This window comes from Muntiacus reevesi, chromosome 14, assembly GCF_963930625.1.
Source record: "Muntiacus reevesi chromosome 14, mMunRee1.1, whole genome shotgun sequence".
Lineage (NCBI taxonomy): Eukaryota > Metazoa > Chordata > Mammalia > Artiodactyla > Cervidae > Muntiacus > Muntiacus reevesi.
In genome coordinates this window covers 59,133,306-59,149,513 of record NC_089262.1, presented here as the reverse complement: position 1 = coordinate 59,149,513, position 16,208 = coordinate 59,133,306, and the positions used below count along the sequence as shown (strand labels likewise).

General features: G+C 40.5%; 1 protein-coding gene across 1 annotated transcript in view; it reads left to right on the top strand.

Annotated features, from left to right (window-relative positions):
• ZNF366 (zinc finger protein 366) overlaps positions 1-16,208 on the top strand; it is a 60,264-nt gene that overhangs the window by 1,035 nt on the left and 43,021 nt on the right. The window lies entirely within an intron of this gene.

Genomic DNA, 16,208 nt, shown 5'->3' with positions numbered 1-16,208 from the left:
AACTTATCATGGCAAGCCACAAGGGAGCCAAGATCACACTGTCAAAAACAGACCAGCAAGGTTGCTCTGAAAGACTGTGTATATTTACTAATATTAACCGTTCAACTCAGAGAGGTGTTGAATGGATGAAAGACAAAGGACGGGCAGAGGTTTTTTCTTATATTCGTTTCTATGAAATTTACTGATTGAAGTCATCTGGGATGTGAAGAGTGTAATAAAATTAGCTGTTCTCTCATTTATAAATTAATTTGGCCAGACTATGCATTAACCATGCTCAAGTAATTAATCTTTATTTAAAACTGAGCCATCATCTTAATAAGAGTAAGAAAATGATAAAACTGGACTATTATGTGGGTTTTGTTCCATTAGTCAGACTTCTTTTTTCTTCTCCTTTTTTTTCAAGAGACTTTCCTTAGGAGCACTATAAAAGGAGCAATGGGAAAGAGATATGATAGCGTTTTCCTGCTTGTGGAGGCAAAATTATGCTAATAATAATTGAAAGTGGTTTCTAACTCCCCTACCACCTACCCTTATTCACCCCATTTCATAGATCTTCAGGTCAAAGGGTAGCCAGGACTGATCAGCTTGGGCGTTTTTGTTTCTTTTTTTTCCATCTTTTATCAGCAAATATGACTCAGTAGAAAACTCAGGGCTGCAGTTTTTCGTGCTTCTTTCAGTTTCATTTTTCCTTGATAATATATTTAATTTTATGCCCAATTAGAACAACATCAGAGAATACTATCTCATTTGGGTTATTGAATAAAAGCATCAGAGGCAACACAATATGAAAAAAATGACAGCAGAGTCACACTGACAAGTAAGGCAAAAGGTGGGTCTGTCTATGGCACAGAAAACAGCCCTTCCTGAGGCTGTGTCTCCAATGTGGCCCAAGATTAAGGAGCTCATGATAGGTTCTTTTCTGTAAAAGAAAAAAATATATATTCAGTATTTCCATTTGAGTTCTTAACTCATTGCCATGAGAATGTTTGTTGGATACTGGGGGAAAAAAGCAGCTCCCTAAAGAAGAACGTCATTGACAAGCTTAACCTAGTTGCTACCAATCTGTCTTCACTCAGCTCCAAAGAGTGAGTTGGCATTTGTGGAAACTTCCAGTGTGTGATTCTTACTCGGAGTCATCACAGTCTCTTCTGTGATATCATTAAGGAAACTCCAGCTTGAAATGAGCCATAATTTGACACACAGAAGGTTGCATTAATTAATTTGTGCCAAAGTTGTACATATAACTAAACCATAAATTTGCTGTATAAATGTTAAATCATGTTAGGATGTGTCCTGTGGGCTGATATGTGAATTAAATTCGAGCAAGCAGAACATCAAAGCCCAGGCTTTGTTGTTATCCAAATCTGGGTTTGAATTTCAGCTTTGTCGCTTACTGTGTGACACTTACTTTGGCCAGGTAATTAACTCCTCTAAGCTGCAGTTTCCCCTAACGTAAAATTGCATCTATGTAATCGAGTTGTAGCGAGGATTAAACAAGCTTATTTATGTAACACAATTAACACAAAGTGTGGTAAGTAGTTGAAGTCAATCTGTGTCAGATGTAATTTTTAAGCCTTATAAGGTACTGTTTTTTGAACGTAGAGAGTAGAATATATACACTATAATTTGTATCATGATCCTTGATCAATACTATACCAAGGGTCTGTCAAAACAAAAATCATCCCTCAGAGCTTTGGAGTTGGGCACACATTGAGTGAAGCTGTCCTGAATCCCAAAATCTTGCAAAACAAAGGAAAGCAGAGTTTACTGTTTTGGTGTTTATCTCTGCTGATGGCAGAAACAGCCAGATTTAGCCTCATTAAAATGCCATCTGTGTTCAGCAGAGGAGAGAGTAGGGGAGAGTTTGTCTTGGGATGAAAGTCTTCAATTTTCATCATGAAGAGACTACATGATGTTGTGGACGTTTCATTCTCCCTTTCACCCACTTCCCCAAGATCGTGAGCTCTGCGTTGTTGATGACCTTTTCCCTGGCAGTGGAGGGCTAGAGACTTTTCTTTTTTTTTTGGAGACCATTGTGGCAGTTCATGACTCAGTCAGAGACAAGAAGATCTGAAGTGACATGTTCTCCTCACAGTACAGACTAAGCATGCTCAGTGACCCCTCTCCTCAAACATTTTAGCGGCAAGCCGCCTGTCACCGATAAACAGAACACTGGTATCACTACTGTGTGTGTGTATGTGAAAGGGAGGTCCAACTGCTAGTTTTCTCACTCTAAACTTTAAAACCTACATGCTAGTTAGTCTGTCAAGTAATAACAATACTTTAGCTTAGTTAAAACTTCCCTCTCCACTTTACCAGAGCAAAACACAACCACCACAGCAACAACCAGAAATCGACCACCAATATCCCAAACCGCTGAGGTGCCTTGGTTAGAGTCAGAGGCCCTGATACAATAGAGATTTGCTTGGACAAATTAACCTTTGGAGAGAAGATCGAAGCTGTGCTGTTCTACCCTAAAGTGCAAAGCAAGCGTCTTCTCAGGTGACTTGGGATAAGAGAACAAAGACCAGACTGGGAGTCAGAGCACTTCTGCCAACCTCTGCTGCCCTCTCCACATATGACCTGACAGATGTCTTCACTTGCTTGGACCTCAGTTTTCTCTATAAAATGACGAAGTTGGATGAAACCAGCGACCCTCAAGGGGGTCTCTGTGTGTGAGTGTGTATTAGAATTCACTGGGGACTTGTTTACGCTCTGCTTCTCTCTTGCCCACTGCCCACACGATCTATAAGACTCATGCTGACATCCTGTGATTTTCTCACTGTTTTGTTCTGTCTTCTTCAGGATTGCATTGACATTAAATTAAAATGTGTTTTTACATTTTTGTTCTAAGAACCGTACTTTACTTTTAAGCATAATTCCTATTCGGCATTGAATGTTCTCTTTAGAAATTAGTTTCAAATATATCATTATTCTAGAAGCTGTTAGTTTTATGGAGTAAGGAATATGCAACCAATCTGATCAATATTCTATAATGACATATATTATAAAGAGCAATTACTTACAATTACAAATATTGGAATTCTATATGAATAGCGCTTTTTGATTTATGCATTTATATATTATTTGTCTCTTTAGTGAGCATGCATTCTTTCTTTAATCAAAGAAAACACAGATACTGTTTTTATATTTACTTTAAAGAAAATAGATTCAATATCATACATTTTTTTATTTTATTTTCACCTTTTTACAATGTGTGTTGTGCTGAGCCTTTATTAGAAGTTAGATCCTTGTCCCTAAATTAATACTGACATGGAAAGGCAAAAGATTGATAATGGTGTTTGAAAAACCAGTACCCACAAGTCATGTTAAATCTGCTAATCAAAAGAAAACTGTGTGGCTAATAAGTAGAGCAGCAGTGGATATAGTTCTCCACATGACAGAGAGATACTGTCAGAAACAGCTAGCCTAATGACGGCTATTCTTTTTAACTATTCAAATATCAAATTCATTTAGATGAAACTATGACATTTAGATAAAATAATAAGAGCTTGTCTTCATCAGAAGTTATCTAGAATACATAAATTCACTAGAAAGTAAGCACCATGAAGACAGGGCCTTCTTTTGTTCACTGCTGTAAGCATATAGCCCAGAACATATAACAGATGCACAAAACATCTGTTGAATGGATGATAAATAAGTGGGCTGTAGAGTCAAACATGCCATCTTTAGTTAATACTAAACACAGCAGTTAGTAAGTTAAAAATCAGTCAATCTCTCCGGGATTCTGGACAATGTCAAACTTCCAGCTTGGCATGTTTATTTCCCACCTGAACTGACTGAATGGCTCACTCCTCCATCACACGCATGGGGCTGCTACATGTATATTAATGTGTCATCTTGGTAAGGACCCTACCCACTTGTTCGTGGGTGATAAACATTTATCAGCTACACAGAAAAGGCTGTTGGTTGCATTTTATTTTCCATTTCTTTTCTGGGCAGATGATGGGTTAGCACATTGTTTTTGGCCAGAGAGAGAGTGGTCATTTGTTTTTCCTTGACTGAGGCCGTCGTGAGCCAGGATTTAGCCTTGTAGGAAATGCTCAGTGCTCTCTGCTTTTTACAGGCAGGGCTGTAAATCCAAGTTAAAGGGATGCCACTGGGGTTGAGTTTACACAAACATGAAGGAATGAATTCAGGGAGGGAAACGTGATATCCTTGTGGTGCACAATACCCTTTCCTTTATATAATTAGGCACTGGAGACAACCAAAATGAACAAATACTGGACTGTGGCAGTTTTGCACTTATATGGCAAATGTAAAAGTGGTAAATATAAGCATAAATATAATAACAACTTTGCTGTCTTAGTTGTTAAGACCTCTCATTGATAAAGCCTGTCTCTTTGGTGCCAAATACCAGGACCACACAAAGGAATTCTTCCCCCTTCTCTTTTGCTATGATCTGTTATGGCCCCACTTTGACCTCATTCTGTGATGGCCACTGGTATTAATGAGGAATGAGATAGCCACAAGAGTACCACCACCACCGACAGCATTTATGGAAGAGTTTTTAGCAAGTCTGAGGCCTGCCAAGAACTTTACGTACATTATTTCACTTAACTCTCCCATTCTAAGAAGTAGGTTCTTTATTCTCCCCCACTTTAGAGATGGGGAAAAGCAACTACCTTGTTTAACAGACAAGCTAGAAAAAGTAGATAAATTACTCAAGGTCACTGAGTTGATGTTGCTTGTTTTCAGGTTTCTCATTAAGGAGGAAGCAGCTAATAACTTTTTTTTAAATTAAGTATCCCTTAAGGAGTGCGTGCATCGTCAGCCATGTTGCTTTGTGACCTCCCCCTCTCCCCGCTCCACACAGACTGCAGCCCACCAGGCTCCTCTGTTCATGGGATTTCCCAGGCAAGAATACTGAAGTGGGTTGCCATTTCCTCCTCCAGGGAATTTTCCCGACCTAGGGGTCAAACCCACGTCTCCTGCATTGCAGGCAGACTCTTTACTGCTGATCCATCAGGGAAGCCCATCCATTATGGCATTTGGTTCCTCAAATGGAGTTAAATAACCAACAGGATGGTATCACCTGGGAATTTGTTAGAAAAGCAGAATCTCAGGCTGTATCCCAGACCCCCTGAATCAGAATCAGCATTTTAACATGATCTCCACATGATTCAGGTGCACATTCATGTTTGAGCAGCACTGCCTTAAGGTTTTGATCTGTTGTATACACAGATTGACATAGGTCCCTGTTCTATGGAGTTACAAAGCCCTTTCATAAACTCTGAACTTGTCCAAGACAGCATTACTCCCTCTCGGATAATGGTGTTACTGGACAAACCTCAAGTCTACTCAGCTCTGAGCAACATTAGGCATGACTTTTATTGTCTAAACTAGCAATGTGACACCATACAAAGGGACCCTGATAATCTCAGAGAGTAAAGGTCTGGGGTATTGTTTTTCAAGTGTGTTCTGAGAGCCGAACATCAGAGTCACTGGGATAGATTCCTAGACGCTTCTCCAGCTCTGATGAAGCTGGGGAGGGGCCTCAGAGGGGAACATCTTCCTTGTGGTATCATCTTGTGGCCTAAGGAAGACCTAGCAGGGGCAGTGACAAGTGTGGGGAACATTATTCCAAAAAGGTGTCCAGCTTTTTCAGCAGTTTGAAAAAATATTTAAATGCAATAGTACGAAATAGAGTATCTCAGATTATCTTCTTCCAAGAAGAAGAGGTATTCTACCAGTTTCTTCCTTTGAAAGCTGGAGAACAGGGACAAGAAACCCCCTGCTATCCGCCTCTGGGAAAAGAGGGGCGGGTCCCCAGCATCACCGCTCAAGAGCAGATGCCAGCACACACCCCTCACTCTTCCCAGTTCGAAAGAATCCTTAGAGCTTCCTCTGCACTGGGGACTCACCGTTCTGGCTTAGAACAGAAATCAAGAGGGGGCTATTGTTGGAGGGGTGGGGAAAGGAAGCCGGGCCGGAAGAGAGTGAGGGAGAGGACCGGAATAGCCTCTGGTTGGCTTGGGCCTGGACAAAACGCCTCTGCCTGGATGGAGGCAGTGGCTTCTCCCCCTTAATCGAGCCCCTCTGGCCTTCTTCCACAGGAAGTGTAGGGAGAGAAAGAACTTTGAGTTTTCTATGCTGTTTTATGGAACACCCACCACAAAAGCCACTACTTGTCTCTTGCTGTTTTTCTAATTCAGGTGGTTTTCTTCCCCATAGCATAGTGGAGCTTCCTCTCCTTCCCTCCACACCTAGTAGCTTTTTCAGTTTAAAAAAATGTACAAAGAGAGGTCTTTCTTATCCTGAAAAGTGTATGTATTGAGAACTTTGAAGGTGCTAAGGAGCACCATACTTAATCCGTCAAGGTGGGGCTCCTGAACTATTAGAACTTGAACTCTTAGGGTGAAGAACAAGCAAAAAGCTCTACAAGGTTACTCCTAGGTATATCCAGAATCCTAGCCCCTAGTGGATTTTTTAAGAGAGTAGGGCAATCGTGGTCTTTCTCGATGCTTAGGAGATAGTACACAATGCAGCAAACAAGCTGGTGTCTCCTCCCACTGCCCACAGCTCCTCTGCGCCCAGTGCTGTCTACACAACCCCCAGGGATGGAGAATTCTTATCTGCTGGCTGTAGCCTAGGCCATGAGTCTTAATGAGGATGTTAGAGAAGGAGAGAAGAGCCTAGGTTTTGGAAAAGAAGGTGCAGCTCAGTATTACATCATTTTGGTGTGTCTGTACAACCTTTAAGTGCTCAGATGTCTCACACTTTACACTAGCTCCTCTTGCTCTTTCTGAGCCTCCTAGGAAAGGAATTGTGGTATCACTCACTCAGTGCCTACAGTTAGGAAGGACGTTCAGCGGTGAGCAGATCCTACCCCAGAAGGATTAGGATAGAAAGTGCCAAGTGTTTTTGCCTTCAACCAATGTGGATTTTGGGGGAGATGGTGTTGGTTTACTTAATAAAGTGTTATCTCTTCAGTTCATGGCACATGTGCTTTACACACATGTGTATAAACACACATACACAGAGACTCTCCAAAGTCACTGACTCTTATAAAAGGAACCTGTGGATTAGCCCCAAATTGTTTATTTGACCAAGAATGTAGTATCTGACTCTCAGTCCCGTGTACTTTCATACAGATTTACTATTGTAATTAAATTTTTCCTAGTGATGATCAAAAAAAAAAATCCCTGAATTTTGTTAGCTAGTGGCAGTGGAGGAGAAGGTAAGAGAGGACTTATGTTATTGCAAGGAATACATAAAGTGTCCCATTAACTTGTATGTTGATTTGAGAATGTTATTAATGCAGGAGAGAAAGCTAAACTCTGAGTTAGTGAAAGAGGCTTGAGTGTGCTCACTGACACACGGACAGAAGGCAAGTGAGTGAACCTAAAAGCATATAGAAATTTAATATATGACAAAGATAGCATTGCATATCAGAGAGGAAAGTTAGATCATGTAACTAGTTGTTGGGACACCTAGGGAGAAAACAAACTTATATCCGTTCTTTATTTCATAAAATTTGAGATAGATCAAAGATTTAAAATGCTAAAAATAAAAACATAAAAATAATAGGAAAATGGCAGATTTAAAAAAAAAAATTTCAAAGTAGGGAAAGTCTTTCTAGTTTTATCTAAAAGCCTTAACATTTGTTATACATTAAAATTAAAAAAGCTTCTATAGGGCTCAATTTCAAAAAGCAAGATCAAAATAGCAAATAAAAAACTAGGGGAAACATTTTTAAACATGTATATCACAAAGAACTTAATATGACCAGAAAATGGGCAAATGACATGAAACACATTTCATATTAAATGAAATATAGTTAGTTCTTAAACATGTAAAAAATAAAAGATAATATGCTGTTGTTCAGTTGCTCAGTCATGTCCGACTCTTTGTACCCCCATGACTGCAGCACGCCAGGCTTCCCTGTCCTTCACTATCTCCCACAGTTTTCTCAAATTCATGTCTACTGAGTTAGTGATGCCACCCAACCACTTTGTCCTCTGTCGTCCCCTTCTCCTCCTGCCTTCAATCTTTCCCAGCATCAGGGTCTTTTCCAATGAGTCAGTTATTGCATCAGGTGACCAAGGTCTTGGAACTTCAGCTTCAGCATCAGTTCTTCCAATGAATATTCAGGGTTTATTTTCTTTAGGATTGGCTGGTTTGATCTCCTTGCTGTCCAAGGGACTCTCAAGAGTCTTTTACTTCATAATAATTAAATGCAAGTTAAAACTATGAGATACCATTTTTTACCTACTTGATGAAACAAAAGTTGAGGCACTTGTTGGCATATTTGTTTCTGTGGATCTGGAGAGTACTGTCATACATAGATGGTGGAATGGAGAATTAGTAAAACTTCACTGTAGAGAGCAATTTGTGAGTGTCTATAAAAATGTAAAAGTGACTCCTCTTAGAAATTATCTTACAAATATACTTGAAGTGAAGTGAAGTCACTCAGTCGTGTCCGACTCTTTGCGACCCCATGGACTGTAGCCTACCAGGCTCCTCCATCCATGGGATTTTCCAGGCAAGAATACTGGAGTGGGTTGCCATTTCCTTCTCCAAGAGACCGTCCCGACCCAGGGATTGAACCCACATCTCCCGCATTGTAGGCAGACACTTTACCGTCTGAGCCACCAGGGAAGTCTCTCACAAATATACTTAGATGATGTAAAAAGATAGACCTACAATGCAAGATTAAAAAATAGATTAGAGTAGCATAATTGTTCACCCAGTGAGGGATTGGACCAATTAAGTACATATCCATATACAATGAAAATGCTTCTGATTTTAAGGTCCACGTTCTGATAATTTCCTTAAGGATGATCACTTCACATCCATCTGCATTCTCTTGTCCTGTCCCGGCCAGCATGTCACCAAATGCCATATATAAAGCCACAGCCAAAGGCCATGTTCCTTCTCCTTTAGTTGCCTCTCAATTTATAGGGTCCCTATTCCCTTAGCAACAAGTGAAATACGAGTGTCAACCAGGGTGAGAAAACAGTCCTGGAAGCCAGGTATGCGAGGGAGTGGCAGGGCAGTATAGAGGAGTGATTACAACCCCTGCTCTGGGGGCAGCTGCTTGAGACCAAGTCCCCACCCTCTCGCTTGCCAGTGGTGTGATCTTGCATAGTTTAATTTTTTCATCTGCACGACAGGTATAAAATAGCACCAGCCTCTTAGGGCTTGTTCTGAGGATTAAGAGTGATAATTCATGCAACTGCTTACTCACAGTGCCTGCCTCATAGTAATATTCAATAAATGTTAGCTCTTTTAATTATTAATCTGAACTTTCCCTCCTGCCCACGGGACCTGAAACTCTCTTGGGGGAGGAGGGAAGAGAGGCATCTAAGTTATCAAATTGTGTACTCATTAGCATCATGAACTTGGAATGCTGGGATGATTGAAGGGTTGTTTTTTTTTTTTTTTTTCAATCCAACAAGAATAAAGGGAGAGACTGGAGTAATTTCTGCTGCCCCCAAGTTAGTATCATTGAGGGAAACTTCTTCCAAAATTCTATGTCCTGGAGTCAATTATATCCTGAAAATATGATGAATGCAGGCTGTAAAACTGCAAGATTGTATGTAACATTATGCTGGGAATTGAGCCAGTTAAGTAGCAAGTTTCAATTTGCATGAAAAATATGCCTTAAATTACATTTGGATCAAACTATCATTAAATATTAATATTAGGGCCATACTATAACTTCCTCTCCATGGTAGTCATTTAATAAATATGAGTTGCAGTTTCAAACCAAACCAGACCAAAATCTTCCATCACTATGATGTGCATATGCCCCTGTTTCCCAGCTTTAGTCTCAGCGCAGCACAGCAAGGGATGAACCTAAACCCAGCCAACCTGTGCATCCCTGTAACTGCAAGGGTCCCAGCCATAGACAGCAGACCTCTGACAAAAACAATAAAACATAGTTGATGGCTTTTACATGAACTGAGTTTCCCTTCTGTGTGTAAGGTGATAGTGAACCCTCTTTGCATACATCTTACATATATATAAGGAAAGAGACACACGAAGAGATTAAACACTAATGACTACTTCCAGACACTTTCTATCTAGACTTCTATCAGATGTACAAACTTGCTATAGGTAGCAGTTTGAGAGGGGAAAACTCATTGCCGCCAGAAGACCTAGGTTATTCAAAGTATCTTCCTTTGTATGCCTTATATGTTATTAGATCACATTCTAGAACTAGATTCCAGAAGACATGGTCTAGCTAATGGGCTGCCCTGCCTCCTAATTCTTTCATGTGTCTGTTCTCCCTAACTACATTGGAACCATATTTGTCAGAGACTGTTTTTTAACCATTTTTGTACTCCCTCAGATAAGAACCCTCCAACTTCTTGTTGGTCTCATCTTAATCCTCTCTGAGATTCTTTGTAAAAGCTCTTATTATCCCCACTTTAAAGATGAGTAAACTGAAACTGAGAGATGAGGGACGATTCAGCAGAAGTCGTGCAGCTCTGCGTATCTCCAGGGTCTATGGAGTTACTGCAAGGAGTCAAGGGGTCTCTACTTGGATGTCAAGTGCCTACTGTTTGTGTGCTGACTCATGTCTTAAAAGTATATGTACCTCTGCTTTCAAATATGGTTCTTTGTATCATGGTAATTAATAAAATATAAATTAATGTAAATGTTACCGAATTAAAAATAGCTTTTGGTTATTTTGTATTTTTACTGGGGATTTGCAAAATGAGTTTAGTTAGTTATGGAATTTATGAAATTTACAAAGGGAATCATGCTGAGAAACCTGGAAACCACTGTCTGTAGACCAAAGCTGGGGTTTTCCAATAAATTACATGGAGGTACTTTGAATAATCTCGGTCTTCTGGTAGAAATGAAATTTTCCACTCTAAAACTGCTACCTATAGCAAGTTTGTACATTTGATAGAAGTCTAGATAGAAAGTGTCTGAAAGTAGTCATTATTGTTTAATCTCTTCCTTTGTCTAACAACTATCTCCCCAAAGACTCCTGGTTCCTTCCTTTCTAACCTGTGTGACCTTGAGCAATCTGCTTAACCTATTTGTGTACCAGTTTCCTTACTGGCAGAGTGGGGGAAAGCGTAGAGCCTACCTCACAGGATGCTGTGAGGTCGCATGAGTTAATACACGTGATAACTTAACACATTTCTGCTCCATAAGAAACATTCAGCAAGTGTGGTTGTTGTTGCGGCACCATTTGGCACTGTTTTTGTCACATAGCTGGAACTTGATAGACTTTGTTGGGGGTGAATTAATGAATAAGTGAAAACGTGGCACAGGCAGCAAGGGCAATCTAGATTCATATAACTTCTCCTCTACATCTCTTTAGTTACAGGCAGGATTTTTATGCAGATGCTACATTTGGAAGTATTTGCTTCAGTGAGCTTGAGATAGAGAGATGATGAGGTTTCTATATCTTCTGGTCCAGTAACCTTTACAAATCTATCAATTTTATGCATTAGATTCATCAAAATATGCATTTAATGGATCAGGCAGGAAAAGTCTGGGCTTGGAGCTCATGTCAAGTACAGGTTTTATTCCTCGTCAAAAACTATAAGAGGAAACAAGACCAGTAGACCGTCTAGATGGGAGGAGAAAAGCATTGCTTTCTTGCCACAAACCAAAATGCTGAGGATCACAGTTATGAGAGGGTCAAAGGAAGTTAGAATGACCTTTCATAGCAGGCTCAATGTTTATCTAGCTTAAAATTTCACTTCCAGATCATCCCATGGATAGTTATTTAGCTTTATTCCATAAACAACCTTTGAGCCAGATAGAAAGATTTTTTGTTTTTCTTTTTCTCAGTGTTTGCAAAACAAGGTGTTGATGGCAGGAGGAAAGAAGCCCTCACTAGATTTTAAAAATGGGCCACCCCAAGTGTCACAGATGGCTGACATAGTTGTTTCTAACAAAGGTGTCAGGTATATGGGCCAGTGCAGAGACAATTGGCTTTTCTGAATTGGATGCTTGTCCCAAGGCCAGGCAATAATAATCCTAGCAGCTACTCACCTTTGGCTGTCCCATGTGGGCAAGGCTCTATGCTGGTCCTATGGACACTACATGAATAAAACCCAGTTTGAGCTTTCCAGATATTTGCAGTTAATTGGCGGATATATTGAATGGAGGTGAATATGCTTCCCTTTCACCTCCATGCATTGACCCTATTTCTACTTACTGTGACCACACAAAACAAATCCAATCCTTCCATGTGTCGGTTCTTCGAAGTGTTCAAGTAGAAGACATCAAATCCCCAGACCTCCAACACACCTCCTTCTTAAGACACGGGGGTTGGTCAGCTATCTCAGTAAGGTGAGGTTTTGTATCTCCCCTCCAGCAGGCTGCACTCCTCTGCATGCATTCCACTGTGTCTCTGTCTGTAACGTTTGACTCAGAAACCCCTCCCCACCATCCCAGTGGTTTCGCCAGTGCACAACCAGGGCTCTCTGAGGCCCATTTCAGGTCTGGAGCAATTGCTGAAATTTTCCCTCAGAAGGTCCAGATGAAAAGGCCTGGAGTAAAAAACAGAGAACTTGGAATGAGAATTATTGATTTGTGTTATCATTTTTCTAAACTTCTAGCCCTAATCTTGTTTCAGGTCTTTCTCCTTCCTCTTTACGACCATGAGAATCTCTTCTTACCAGTGTTGTTAGGAAACCAAAACATACTACTATAGTTATTATTTATTGAGTGGGGTTTTTTTTGTTTTGTTTTTGGTCAGGTGTTTTATGTGTCTTATTTTATGAACTCTCAGAATTAATCTTGTGAGGTGGTTTTCTTTCTTGTTTGTTTTGCTTCCATATGAGAAACCTGAGGCTCAGAGATTAACTGCTCACAGTTGGTAAATGAAAGACACAGAATTCAAACCCCAGCTACTTATCTTCCTCGTTTATGCTCCTTCTACCTCACTCAGCCTCTCTGTGACATGGAAGGTTGGAACATTCCTAGCACTTTATCTGATCATACTACATGCTGAGTAAATGTTAGTTTCCCTTTCTCTCTTCATCCTCCCCCTTCCTCCAATGAATGCAACCTAAAAATGAGGAAGAGGGTTGTGAGCTGACAAAAGTATATGCCAGACCCCTGAGGTGGCCATGCAACATGAACTCCAATGTGAAGTGCCTTCAGCCCTCTAAGCTCTCCCACAGGGCTATGGGCTGGCTCTAAAGGGCCCCGTTGACATCTAATAGCCAACTGGTTTAGTATCAAGGGATGTCTAGGGGTTGTTTCTAACCAATTTGCACCTTTTATAGCTTCTTCATCTTTCTTCTAATAACTCTATTCATCCCCCAAACTCCAGTTAAATTGAAAGTCTTCAGAATTACCAGCACCTCAAACCTAGTCCTGCCTCATTTGGACCTTTGAGTCCATAAAACAGGGTAAGATGTAGACAGAAAGTGTCATCTCGGGGGGAGGAAGGAGGTGTCAGGGTGGGCTTCTCTTTGGTTCCTTCTGCCTTCACTGGGGTCTTTTATGCTCCTTGAAGAGGTTTCTAATGTAGCATTGTCAGCAACTGTCTTACTCAGGTTCAGTAGTTCTCAACTAGGGGCAGTACATTCCATTACCACCCCTACCCCCAGGCATCTGGAAGCAGGGAGGGTGCCTTTTGGTTATCACAATGACCAGGGGGTACCACTGGCATCTAGTAGCTGGGGGAGGGCATGGATGTTAGAGTTCTGCAGTGAAGCCTCACAAAACAGCTCCCCTTGAGCAAGTCAGGACTATGACTGTGCCCAGCACAGTACCTCTCCTTCCACAGATGCTCAATACAAATCTTCTGAATGAATGTTCCCCTTCATCACATTTCCTATTTTTCTGCATATCTCATCTCTCACTGAAGGTTCTGAAATAGAGGTATCTTGCTTGCCTCTAATTTCTGGAAGTGACTGCAGAGGTGGAGGTCTTATTCAGCTCTGTCTCATACATACTCCCTTCCTCTTTCCTTCTTCTGTTCTAAAGAATTTCAACAGTTTAGAGAACCACAGCCCTAATGAATGCCTTCTAAATGGATCAATTATTATTTGCCCTCTGAATAGGTCTCAAAGACTAAATTTACTAGAGTAAATTTAGTAGGAACTTTTCTCTTCCAATGTGGAGTCAAACACCCTAAAAAAGTACAAGATTGATGACCTAATTCGACAAGTTGTTAATGATTAAGTCTAAGTAAGTTTGACAAGCTCTGGGAGTTAGTGAACAGGGAAGCCTGGTGTGCTGCAGTCCATGGGGTCGCAAAGAGTCAGGACTGAGCAACTGAACTGAACTGATTTGACTAAAGGAGCAGCAGTGGCCCATTGGGTCCTCCTCTCAGACTCATGGAGTCACAGCCTGGATTAGGCAAAGGAAGGGAGGAACCTCTTAAGAAGCCAGTGAGGAAAAAGCTAAAAGTTTGAGGTCTGATCATCTTCATCATTCTCCCCAAAATGTCAGAAAAGCAGGTACTAAGTAGATCAGGGCCCTACCTTGCTCTAGTATGGATAGCCTGTTACAGAGGAGTCAGAACCAGATCCCTACAAAAGGTCTGTGCCCTGATGCCAACTCCTTCGCAGCAGCATGTTGCTGTCAGGTGGAGCATTCTCTGTGGTGGGAAGTCTTCAGAGCTCTTTGGTTTTACTTTATGGCTGATTTCCTTGATAAGACACACAGCTCCTTTCTCATTTATAAATTTCAGAGAGGAGCTTCTCTTCTCATCATGGGAATTCCCAACTCTGCACCTCTCAAGGGCGCTCTTGTTTTCTTAAAGGGCATGAGGGAATGCTTTAAGAAGTCTTAAAGTTTATTTTCATTCTGCTCAAGCTGGAAACAACCATCTCAGGGCTGCTAAGGAACAGCGGAGAACGATCACAAAGCAGAGAAATTTAATAAGAAAGGAAAGAACTAGCTTTTATTTAGCACTTGCTATGTGCCATTAATATTACTATTAGGTGTCTGGTTTTAATCTTTCCCCAGATCAATGAAGTAGTGTACTAGTCTGGATAGACTAGGTAATGCTTCAATGACAAGTAAACTCTAAATCGCCATGGCTTAAAAAAATAAAGAAAGAAAGAAAACAAGGATTTATCTTGCCCTTTCATTACATATTCATTACGTGAATCAACAATGGCATTGACCTAGGTCGTGTTAATTTTAGGACCTGGGCTGACAGGACAGCTATACTGGAAATGTTTCAGGTTGCTATGGTAGAGGAAAAGAAAATTATGGAAATCGTGGACTGATTCTCAAAGATTCCACAAGGAAATGACACATGTCACTTGCGCTCACATTTTGTTGACCAAAGCTAGTCACATGGCCATGCCTACATGTGAAGGGAGTAGGGAAGTACCATCTGACTATGTACTCAGGAGAAGAGCTAGAAATATTTGATAAATGAAGTGTGACTATCCTGTTGTTATAGCTGAGAAAAGAGAGGCCTAGGAAAGTTAGTAGGTGAGGGAGCTGGGGTTCTGACTCTGTGCCCTCAGCTCTTTACTCTTGTTACATACATGTTGCTGTACCTTTTCTCCAAATGCTCCCATGAACTTAAGCATCCTTGGGGCTTGAGGGCACATACAACTTGGTGTGGACATGTTAAAGCCAAATCCAAATCATTGTGGCTTAGCCTTTATTTCACGTATTTCTATTCTCTCTAAAGGTCTTCAACATGTTCAGTGTAAAATTAATAGGTAATAGAAATTTATCTTTGAACACATGTCCCAGATTTTTCTTTTTAATCATAGTCTCAAGTATCATAGGTTTCTTTGCTTACCACTTTTATTTGTTGAATGATGAGAAAAAGGCCACTCTGCCCTTAGCTTAATAAAGCTACTGCCTGGTGGATATTCAAGATTCAGAGGAAAAGATGCCCCAACTTATCTTCATTACCTTCAAGACAGTCTTAAAAAAACATTACTTGCTCAAAGGAACAATAAAATAACAAGACTCATTCTACTAGCCCTTAGAAAACCAATCCTGATATTTCATCTCCAGAGAGCTCAGAGGAAGTGCCATGTTATATCAATTCTTCTCAGAGTTTTCTAATCCAAGTACTGCTAATGGGAGAGAAAAATCTGGAAAGGAAATCCTAAGTGATCTGCCGTAGGTAGAATTTCAGACTTTAACCTGTCCTAGGTTTTGCATTCTGCTCCATAACCCGTCCATATTTGTTTGCATTTAAAATATTTTAAATTACAAACCACTAAAACTGATAAGCCAAGAAGATATTATACAATTTATTCTTCTCCACCCATAGAAACTTGACT